This window comes from Oryzias latipes, chromosome 11 (assembly GCF_053564925.1).
Source record: "Oryzias latipes strain Hd-rR chromosome 11, Olatipes_Hd-rR_3.1".
NCBI lineage: Eukaryota > Metazoa > Chordata > Actinopteri > Beloniformes > Adrianichthyidae > Oryzias > Oryzias latipes.
Window position 1 is genome coordinate 28,859,332 of NC_136247.1, and position 10,568 is coordinate 28,869,899.

The 10,568-nt window shown below is 39.6% G+C and overlaps 1 protein-coding gene and 1 non-coding gene across 3 annotated transcripts in view; one reads left to right on the forward strand and one right to left on the reverse strand.

The window, feature by feature from the left end:
* LOC144995442 (uncharacterized) overlaps positions 1–10,568 on the reverse strand; it is a 36,566-nt gene that overhangs the window by 17,105 nt on the left and 8,893 nt on the right. Inside the window, exon 2 of the mRNA XM_078955142.1 lies at positions 10,124–10,202. The gene's annotated coding sequence lies outside the window, so the exon portion shown is untranslated. The remainder of the gene's footprint in view (positions 1–10,123; positions 10,203–10,568) is intronic.
* LOC105355001 (uncharacterized) lies at positions 4,384–8,792 on the forward strand. Of its 2 annotated transcripts, XR_013658976.1 has the most exons (7): positions 4,385–5,297; positions 5,583–5,693; positions 5,912–5,980; positions 7,158–7,211; positions 7,347–7,498; positions 7,966–8,078; positions 8,247–8,792. It is a non-coding gene; the product is annotated as an uncharacterized LOC105355001 (transcript). The 2 variants fall into 2 exon arrangements; XR_013658975.1 differs by having other exon boundaries at positions 4,384–5,297; positions 7,347–8,078.

The window sequence follows — 10,568 nt, forward strand, 5'->3', positions numbered from 1 at the left end:
CACCTCTGGTTTAGCTGAAGTAGAGCGGTCCACCTCTGATCAAAGTTCACAGGTTTGGTTCCAGACCCACTTCAATGAAGTAGAGGCCAGGTAGTCATCCAGACCAGATGTCTGAGCCGCCTCAACTGTGTCCTCTCAATGTGGAAGAGCCTTTTCTCCCAGTTACCATGGCAACGCGTCTGTGACAGCATATCTGGGCAGCTCTATCCTTTTGTGTTCCTTACTTTGCGTATTTTAATCTTTTCTTTCACCTTATTTTTGTTTTTTTGTCTTTTACAACAATTAATTTGTAGTTCTGCCACAAAGGACAGAAACTTCATTACTTTTGCTTTTTGTTTTATTCTTTTTCTCAACTTTTTGAACTGACCTCGGGGGATCCGTTAGGATGCAGCTCCGTTGTTGACACTCCAGGTCAGCTGTTAGCTCTAGGCCAAGCAGAGTCCCCCCCCTCCAGTGGAAAGCCGGATATTCCAGCTGAAATACGGAGAAAATGTCGAGGCTGCAGAGCTGGAGTTAAACGCCGGGAGATAAGATGGAGGTACAAACCATATTTCCCATCTGTTACTATGGAAACGTCCGCTCTCTATCTAACAAGCTGGACGAGCTAACGGCGCTCATGCGTCTGCAGCGCGTGTACCGGGGGAATGACAGATGGTGTAACTGAGACCACATCACTGTTAAAGAACAGCACTGCAGCAGGAAGATTGAACTGGTGTCAGTCAGCGTTCAGACGTACTACCTCCCACTGGAGTTCTCCATGTGTTGGTGGTCACTGTTTACATCCCTACGTCAGCAGACGCCGCTGTGGCTTGTCAGCGCGTGCACAACACCGTGTCCCACCTGCAGATACAACACCTACAAGCTCTGATTCTGATCTCTGGGGACTTTAACCTTGCCTGCCCCAAACAGGGTCCAATCCAGAGCTTTCATGCAGATGGATGTTTCTTTTGGTCCTGCTGGTTTTCCAGAAATCCTGCCTCATCTGCTGCTGATGACCTGGATCAGGTGTGTTTAGCCAATAAGGAGCTTCAACGGCAGTCTGGTTGAAAACATGTTGGACACCGCCCCCCCCAGGCCTGGATTATGACCCCCCTGCTTTAAATGCTGCAACTTGAAGGTTTTCCAACTCAAAGACCAGGCAGCACTGAAAGTTCCAGAGCATGCAACAGTCTTTGTTCTGCATGTTCTCCATCAGAAATGTAGATCTCACCTCCATATGTCCAGCAAAGACCTATGAGGCATGCAAGTGTCACCACAAGCAGGTCACAGAATGGAATTGAAGCAGAAAGCTGCAGATGAACTGAGCTGCTGCTGCTATTTGCAGCCGTCTTTCTCAGAAACAGAAGGAATGGATCTAGACATGACCAAACTGTTAACAGCACATTTCATTAGAAACCATTTCCTGTTAGAGTCCAACTGAAGAGATGGAAAACACTGAACAGAACTTTTAACTTCTCAATTATTCAACCACAAGGCTTTCCCTAAAATCATAGATCTCACTTGTACATTTTATAAAAATGATTTCTAAAAAAAAAAAAAGGTTATATTTAGTGAATTTTTCCAATCTATGCAGTTTTGCTGAAATGGTTTTTTACCAACAGTGGAGGAAATAAGTATTTGATTCTGTGCTGATTGTGTAGATTTGTCCATTTTAGAGGTTGATTTAGTCATTTAGTGAACTTATAGTACTGTTTACTTGAAGTAACTCCAACATGATATAAATCATCTGCAACAACTAAAATCTCTGCTGTCCTTTGTAGTTCATGCTAGCATCCTTAAAGTAAATGAAGCATAAAGAAGCTTTAACAGAATAAACAGCTGCACTTGAGTCTGACTGTTTCAGACACTGAGAGACTACAATCCATGTGTTTGTGTGTCTGAATGTGGGAAAAAGGATTTGATAAGTGAGCTACGTATCAACAGTGTTTGTGCTGTGAGGCAAGAGTGCTGACCGCTACACCACAGTGCAGCTACATGTGAAATATGAAGAACTAAAGTACGTTTAGTTTATTTTAGAAAATTAGAAAACAAGAAAAAGTATCCTTCACTCCTGCGTCTGGACGTGACGGTTTTTACCGTTACTTCTGTCAGTCCAGGGCTCAGTTCAAAGATTTTCAATCGCACATGGACCCCAGAGGAGAAAAGAAACAAAACTGGAGGATCTTTTTATTCTTGTCTCAATAGAAATGAGAGAAACATCTTAAACCCATGGAGCTGGAACGACTGCACCCGCTCCAGCGGCTCTCCAGTGGCCCGCGGGCCAGCGAAGCTCACAAGCTCGCTATGCTGTCCATGTGTGGCTGGCTAGCGTAGCGGCGCCATCGCTCCATGGGCTCTGCGACAGGCTAGTACCCGTCCAGGGTGGACCCCGCCTTTGCTCAACAGCCCCAGCGAGTTTAAAAAAAAAGGATGAACGTTCAGGACAATAATCCTCGCATTGAGCGGCCATATTGGAATTGTTTTTCTACCCTATTGTCAAGTCACCTATATATCTATCACGTGCCCAAAGTCGAGTCACTGATCCGCCGCGCTGTGCCTGACACGCAATTCCCACCGCAGGACCTCAGATCGTGTCTGTACATTGACTTAACAGTGAAACTCTTCGCCCTGATGTGTGAATGACAGCATAGAGCTTCAGTTCATGCACCCATACAGAGGTCGACCCCTACAGGTGCTGCAGGATTTTGCGTTGTCCGCGCGCTCCTCTCCTTTTTTCCGCTCCGTCCTGTGTGTGCGTGTGTTGGGGACTGCACGTGCCTGTGTGAGAGGACAGAGCGGAAAAAAGGAGAGGAGAGGAGCGCGCGTGCAGCGACAGAGGGGGGTGTCAGAGCGGAGGGAGGAGTGTGCCTTCATATTGTGTGTGTTTAGAGGAAGGAGAACCCTAGTAAAGACAAAGTTTCTGGCAACACTGCTGCTAGCTTCTCTTGTAGCAATAACATGCTCCCTCCACAGCTCACTGTGACATTACTTTCTGTTAGGCAGTTAGCTGCTCAGCCCAGTAGAAATTTCAGAATAAAAGCACTTCAATTGCTGCTTTACTTCCGTTGTGAGTTAATGTGTTGTGAGGTAAGTTAATGTGTTGTGAGTTATTGTGTTGTGTTGTGAGTTAATGTGTTGTGAGTTATTGTGTTGTGTTGTGAGTTAATGTGTTGTGTGTAAAGTTAATGTGTTGTGTGTAAAGTTAGTGTGTTGTGTGTAAAGTTAATGTGTTGTGTATAAAGTTAATGTGTTGTGTGTAAAGTTAGTGTGTTGTGTGTAAAGTTAATGTGTTGTGTATAAAGTTAGTGTGTTGTGTGTAAAGTTAATGTGTTGTGTGTAAAGTTAGTGTGTTGTGTGTAAAGTTAATGTGTTGTGTATAAAGTTAATGTGTTGTGTTGTGACCCTTCTGGGCCACCGTACATCCCTGAGCTCGTTGGTTCGGACTTTGAATGCATCATGTTCATCTGTCTGTCCCCTTCGTGTTTGTACGAAGTAAAACCTCCACAAAAGATAAGTAACTGTCTCTGAGTCTTATTCATTATTTCTGTGTGCAAGAAACTGACGGGGTTACGAACTAATACAATACAGTCCTTTCTAGACAATCCAGTTTCTTCACACAAAGTAAACCTAGAATCATAAGGATCATGAATACATAGAATTCAATAGGAAAATACTAAAATGAACAAACAAACAGACTAAACTAAACATCCCTGCCCTTAGACCCTCCTTCTCTGTAAGGAAAAACTCCTAAAAAAACGGATTCTGGAAAAAAGCAGAAACCTCAGGGGTGTCCACTTGAAGGAGGGATCCTCCCCCAGGACAGACAGGTGACTACCTGAACTCATAGAGAAGAATTAACTTTTTTAACTGTACAACTACATGTTTAAAGACCTGCAGACGAGCTTCATCCAGATGGAGTTGGTGGCTAAACGCTCTACCTCCAACCGTACTTTTACTAATTCTAGGAACCACAAGCAGTCCTGCATTTAGTGAGTGAAGTGTTCTGATTGGATGGTAAGGGACTATGAGGTCCTTAATATAGGACGGGACCATTCCATGTAAGGCCTTATAGGTTAACAGGAGGATCTTGAACTGGATTCTAGAATCAACTGGGATCCAGTGAAGTGAAACTAACACAGGAGTGATGTGATCTCTTCTGCTGGTTCCTGCTAACAATCTAGCTGCTGCGTTCTGAACAAGCTGGAGACTTCTTAAGGAACTCTTAGGACACGCTGCTAACAAGGAGTTACAGTAATCCTATTTGTAAGGATAATAGTTGTAGTAGGATAAAAGTTGAATGCACTTGTGACAAATGAGTAATGCTTTCGTAAGGTCTTCTTGTGCAATGTGCAGTGTTGTGCAGGAGTGGGGGGGGGGGGTGTTATTGACCTCTAACTAGAAATTTGCTGCTGTTTCAAAAATGGCATATTTCCTTCTGCTCCAGATTAGAAACAATTTAAACAAAGAATTACTCAGAAATGCAATTTTAAGCCTAATGTCCTTAACATGTGTCCTCCATTGTGAGAAAAATACCACAACAAACACCAAAAACACCATTTTTGTCAGAGTGGGTCTTCAAAAAAGGTCTCAGTCCCTGATACCACAAACTTTGCTTCATATCCTCCGGTCCTGAAAGTGTCTGAACCTTAAACAGATATTATGCTTTTTTCTGTTAGAACAGGAAACTTGTAGAGTCAGAAACATCTGAAATGAGCAGCACAGCTCAGAGTCTCCGGATATTCTTATTTGAGAAACAGATGCTGGAGCACAGATAAAATCAACCGGAGGAAAAAGTTTAGTTTTTCACCGAAACACTCAGAGATCTCAGCTTTCAACAACTAATATGAAGCATGTCACAACACCAAGCTGAGTCACAAATGTGACTTATTCTGTCTGTAAATCAAGAAAGCAGCATTGAAAGAAAAATGGATACAGTTCTGTTCATTTCTATCTAATTATGTACATTACATATAGTTGATAGTAACTGAATGTTTGTGTTGAAGTTCTTCCAGTGGTTGTATTGAATTGAATGGGAGTCTCTCTGCAGCATCAGTGCATGAAAGAGTGAATGACATGAGTGGAGTTTGTTCTGCTGCTACTTCCTGAATGTTTGCAGTTCAGAGCTGACTGCTTTCATCAGGAAACAGTGAAGTCTGCTCAGTTAGTTTGATCTCTAAAGATGTCCACACAAACTGAAGCTGCAGCAGATTGGAGAGGGAAATTTAGCAGAAATCTTCATCCAGATGGAAGAGAACAAAGTGAGGTGGAGATGTTAGATGATGAAGAGCAGCACTCTGATCATGGATTACAACAAACTGGTGAGCAGAAAAACTTCAGACTAAATACTACAATATTATGTCATACCAACCTCAAATCATTTGGACCAAATCACTGTTATTTCTCTGATATTTGGATTATTTAGTAAAACAATGACATTTGGAAATGTAGATTCTAAATAATCATCATGTTCAAATAAAGAACTTCCCTTTTTGTCCTTCTAGAAAGAGACATTGCTGCAATACTGTTCAGTCAGGAAGAAATTGTAGCATGCATGACAACGGTTTGAATAGAATTCTGGAAATAAACTAAATCTGCTTTTTTAGAAAATCAGAAGCAGAAGAATCTTCAAGCTGAGAGAAGAAACTGTTTCAGAGTTTTCAAGTTTTCTCTGGGAGTTTTCTGTTTCCTGATTCTGGCTGGACTCATGACTCGCTGTAAGAATTCAACATTTTATTTCTAACATCTAACATTCAGTTTTTAAGTCATTCAATCTTTTTGTGTTTTTTAAATGTTTTTGTTTTTGTTAAGTCAGTTTTCTTTAGATACAGAAGAAAAAACACTAACAGTAATTGTATTGTTACCATGACAACAATGTCTTCCAGAAATCATGAAAAAACTTCTTTTGATTCATATCAAAGTGATTCTGTTTCAGATCATCTGGTGTCTTTGGAAAAAAACAGACTGAAAACCAGAAACAATCACCTGCAGACTGAACTTTCAGGTAAAATAGATTCTAAATGTTTACTCAAAATGTTGAACAAACTATTTCTAAAAATGTCTTTGGGTTTTTTTTGTTCCTCTTTTATTTAAACCTGCTTGAGTTCAGCCTCACATGGACTGTGATCACAGTGATCACGGTTTCACACATCTATCATCAGTTCTGAACTAAACTGATCCAGGAGGAGAAGAAACATTTATTCCCTACTTGGGTTTGTTTGTAGATGTTTAGTTTTCAGATTTTGACACGACTTTCTCAGCCAACAACAGTCGTTTTCAGGATGAAATGAAGCAGCTGAAAGATGAAAATGAAGGTCAGACAATCTAACAATGAAGGGAGTCCATTTTCACGTTTTTCCATTTTAAAAAGAGTTTTAGGTCTTTGTTTATATGATAATAAAAGAGAAAACAGGTGTTAAAATATAAAATCAGTGGAACAGCTGGACTTGTAGGCAGAACAGCTGTTTGCTAAAAGGTTTATCAGAGGTTCATATTGATGTTCAAACTTCTCCTTTTCCAAATGTTGCATATTTGTTCTGTGTTCATGTTTTCTAATGAGTTCAAAGATTCTCTGCTGACATCCAGACTATGACTGAGACGCCTTTATCACTCATGAAGACACAAAAACTTTGATCCAACAGAAACACAATTGTGTCTCCACCTCTGTCTATGTGATGAGAAAAGCAACAATTTGATCAGAAACAATATTATCATTCCAATATTGAACAACACAGACTTTCAGACTGTCTGTAGTCAAAGCACAACTGCAAATGATCAGATTCATTCTGTTAAGGAGCTGAAGAACAAACTAAGATGAGAATCTTAGAGAACCATCAACACCACAATACTGAACCCTTTTCCTTCATTTCAACTCTTGTTCCTCCTGAATCCTCCTGAATGGACTACAGTTAAAGTTAGCTGATTTCCAGCATGTGGTGGAATTTATCCAGACTACTTAAGGTTGATATCCATGACAGCAAAACATGAGGCTCAGTGTTTTACCAAAGGACACTTGAACACATGTGCAGGCAGGTTGGGAATCAAACCTGCCTAAACTGCTCCCCCTCTGCATCATGACCAACCCCCCCACTAAAGTGAAGATTGCTTGGTATCTGTTGAAGGCCATGTGATTGTTCATTTAAGTACAAATCATTAATAAATGGACTTCTACTGTCTTTCAGGCATCAACAAAACTCTTTTGGATGAAATAAAACAGCTGAAAAATCAGATTGAAGGTGAGAAAAGACTGAAAACTAATGGATGATATCAGTTTGTTTGGATCATGTTTACCTTTGAACTGAACTGGAAAGTTTTAGTAGAAAATACAGATGAAACCAGAAAGTAAACCCTGCAGGATTTTTGTATCTCAGTCTATGAAGGTAAACTGTGTCCTGAAGGATGGAAGAGATTTGGAAGGAGCTGCTACTATAAATCTACTGAGGAGAGAAATTGGTTTGACAGCAGGGATTTCTGTCAGTTTGTAGGATCTGATCTGGTGGTGATAAACAGCAAAGAGGAACAGGTGGGTGTGTTCACACTAGTTCCTTCCAGCTTCTTGTGTCTTGGATTCTCCACCTGTATGTGTGCTGCTGTTGTCTGGATGCTGATGGATTCCAGCTGAAATTCTCCTCAACAACTCAGATTTCATGTTTGTCTTTCAGCAACATTTCAAAGAAACGTTGTGATGGAACACAGAAACTCTTTTTCCCACTTCTAATGTCTTCAATTCCAAATAGGCTAAACTGGGATTCAGTAGAAATGGACTGTTGGCCCTGAAGACAAAACAAGAAGCAAAAACTAAATGAACAGAAATCTGCATCAAAGAAAGTCAGATTTTGTTCCTCAGATGAACTTTCTCTCAGTTTTTAGGACAATTATCCAGAACAGATGAATCCTAAAGACCAGGCATTATTTTACTGGACATTTAGTGTGAAAGGAAACCAAGATGGAGAGAATGTATTAAGAAAGAATATTTTCTTTGGTTTATAGGAGTTTGTTTCTACATTGAATCAGAAAGAAGAATCCTGGATCGGTCTGTTTGCTGAATGGTCATTACCGAAACCTGAATGGAAATGGGTGGATGGATCACCACTGACAGAAACGTAAGACTTTGTTTCTTTTACAACGTTACTAAATTCATTCTTTATGACTGAGCCTGATTGTAAATGTGTGAAATCCTTTAAAAACTACAGAAAATGTTTGTAACATCATAATTCAGACCAGTTTATGAACTGAATTTAGACCAGAGGTAAACAGAATGTTTATCACAGGTTCTGGGATGAGAAGTCTTCAAAAGATGCAAAATACAACGATGCAGTGTCCTTAAGTGCTGAAGGGAAATGGACACAACTCTACAAAGGAAACAACAAAAACTGGATCTGTGAGAAAAACATTTCTAAATCTTTCTGTTTCTGATCTGTGCATTGATTTAACTGTTTAGTAATGTAACTACAAAAATGTTTTATTTTTTTTTTATTTCTTTGTGTTTACTTCTCCAAAATAGTGCTTAAAGGAAGGTTGTATTTTAGTTTCTGGTGAATTGTTCAGAGAAATGAAGGTGTCATCTATCAACAACTTCATCACATTTAAATATCAGTTAAAATGACTCAGATAAACAGGAAACTGTAATAAATGACATGAAAACGAGCTAACTTAGAGCAGCAGTTCAGACTCAGGTTTGGTCTGTAGCAAATAACAAACAGCTTCCACAAAGTCAACTGAAAAGTTACATCTAGAAAGGGAAGTCAATGTTTGGAACATTTTTTTGTATTTTCTCATGATTTTGATGGAATATTAAAAGAATATATGATGGAAAAGTGTCTTTTGTCTGAATATATTCCTGGTTCTGTTTTGGGTCTCTGTATTATTTTTGAAAAATGTATTTAATCACTGATTTTTCTTTGACACAGCTGCTAATTTTTAATTATATTTGTAAAACTAAATATATCATAGATAACATGCATAAACAATTAACTTAAACTTTGATGCTTATTTTCATTGTTTTTTGGAGAACTAAATACATCAGAGTTAGCATGCATATACAATCAAAGTTAAAGTTTATTTTTTGCATGAAATTCTGCAGGTTTTAAGCCAAAAGAACATTTTTAACACTAAGATTGATGTAAAGCATTGAAGATTCATTGTCACACTCAAAACATTTTATGTTTGTTTAAACAAACAAACATAAAATGTATTTTTTTTTCATATTTTCTTATGTATTTGTACCATGGTGGGTTTCAGGCTGTTAGCAGAGATGCATCATTTATCTGAATGTTTCCAAGCGATGAGGTCAGCTTTTTACTAACATTCGCGGGGAGGGGGCGTATGTGTAAATAGCATATACATATGAGTATAATGACAGTTCTTACACTTTGCTTTTACCCGAATGAAGGCCTTCTTGCTGTTACCGCAATGTATGTAAAAAAGCGGCACACCGTTTTTGAGAGAGGGCTGACTTGACACCAGTATGACAACCGCAGTCACAAAAGTCCGAAGGAGGTCCGCGGAAGGCGGAAATGCTGCCACGTCGTCCTCAGAACGTCTACGTTTGATAGTTTCAGCAGTGTAGTGTAGATACGGGTCACTTTTAAAAGATGATGGAAGCGGGTCGTCAAAAAAATGGGATATAGTCAGAAAATCGGATTTGGGCATCAAGACCTGCAGTGGAAATGCGGCCTTGGATAAACCCCTTTTGTAAATTAGGCTAAACTTTATTCATATTTATTATATTTACGATTCAACTCCCTGCATGGAGAGAGAGCCGCCTGGCCCAGGAAAACTGCACCCGAGGGACACTGTCCCCTGGCCGAGGGCCTGGTTCCCCCACCAGGGATGTGGTAGAGCAGACAATCAGGGGTCCCACCTTCCTTGTGTAAGGCATGTGTTGTTTATGTGTGTGTGTTGTGTGAGTGTATATTGTTGAGGAATAAAGGGTGCAGTTCAAATCAGCAGGTAGGTGATCATCACCTGCTTGGTGAAAGTGATGTCAATTATTGGACCCAATTTCTCTCAAGAATCTGAATTTCTGGTTTAGTCTGTGTTGCTTCTACCTTTAAACACAGTTCAGTAAATAAATAAATACAAATTCTGTAAGATTGTCAAAGAAAATCAAACTTCCATGTCAGTCAGTGGTGATCCATCCACTCACATTTGTCTGTTTGTGGAGACCATCCAGCAGACGGACCCATCCAGGATTCTCCATTCTGGTTCAGGTTTGGGGAAAAATCCTATTTGGAAGAAAGAAAAAAAAGGTTTTCTTTAGTTTATTTAGCATAAGTGAGTTTATTCACTGATGACAGACTAGTTTTACATTTAAAACATTTCTACAAGCCCAAAAGTCCTGAATTAAAAATGATCTTTATGATGTTTTTGTTTCATTCTAGACACTTTTCAGCCTCTTTGGTTCTCTGAGTCCTTTACATTTTCTGATGCTGCCTCTATACTAACAAATAACTGGTTTATTTTTAATTGAGGCATGCTGTTTTTTTTGAAAGAGTGAAAAAGGAGCAATCATTTAACGTGTCTTTGCATGTGATTGAGGTCTTTCTGCAGAGCTCCTCCTTTGACTCTTCATCCTCCTGATGGCTTCAAAT